We start from the raw sequence: 1,129 nt of genomic DNA, 5'->3' as shown, positions 1-1,129 counted from the left end.
TTATACTTCCTTGTTCATAATTTTAATTACAAAAGTATTGGATCCTTCTTCTTCTAACAAATTAAGGCCAATAAGTCTTTGTTCAATGGTCCATAAAATATGTTTTAAGATCATGGTGAGTCGTAGGGGTGTACAGAAAACTGAAAAACCAGTCACATCAGGAACTGGTGGTGAACTGGTCAGCGCACTGTGGAATTTATTCAAAATTGACCAACGTAGGTTCGGCAACGATTACCCTGGTTCAAACCGCTGAACTGACCGAACCAATAAAACCTTTTTTTTCTTAAATATATCTACTCAAAACAATGCCATTCCACTTAAGTTTAAATGGAACAATGTCGTTTTCTACGTATAAGTATACAATAGATAATTGAAACAAAAGACATCGTTTCATTTAAGACGTATGAAAAAAAAAATTAATTGAAATGACACCGTTTATTTTAAACCAAACGTCATTGTTTTAAGATTAGACCATCTTCAACCTCTAGCTTCCTCTTCCTCCATTCCTCACATCTGTTGCTGTAGCTCCCTCTCTCTCCTCTGCAACACTCTCTCTCTACTCTCTTGGGTGAACTAAGCCACTAGGGTAACCGAAAACCAACCGAGAACCGACAGAGAACTATCAGAGTCTGTACAGCTTGTTTTCCTCCTCCTCATCGACCGGTTACTATCGGTGGCTCCTCCTGCTTCAACTACATCGGTTGACATCGGTTTTGCCCAAAAACAGCGCCAAATACGTTGGTTTTCACCCACTCTCTCCTTATTTATTCATTTTAGTGGAGGAGGTTTTCTCGCATCTACTAAGAAGCAAGTTTGAGGCTGGTGAAATTAGTTATTTTTCTCATCCCGAAGGTTTCCCTTTAATTTCGCATCTTCTTTAAACGTATGATATGGTAATTTTTGCAAATACAGGAAAAATATTGGTTAAGGCCATTACTGATACTCATGGTTTGTATGCGAGTTGGTCAAGACAGGTGGTAAATGCTTCTATGTGATCTCTATATTTTTCTTCTAAGATTTCGGCCACAAGGCGAAGGTTTCTTTTATGTTTTGACAGGTTTCTCCGAGGCCAATTCCCTATTAAATATCTTGGGATTCCTTTTATAACTGGAAAAATGAAAGGAGTTTA

This window comes from Carya illinoinensis, chromosome 12 (genome assembly GCF_018687715.1).
Source record: "Carya illinoinensis cultivar Pawnee chromosome 12, C.illinoinensisPawnee_v1, whole genome shotgun sequence".
Lineage (NCBI taxonomy): Eukaryota > Viridiplantae > Streptophyta > Magnoliopsida > Fagales > Juglandaceae > Carya > Carya illinoinensis.
This window is presented reverse-complemented; position numbering follows the sequence as displayed.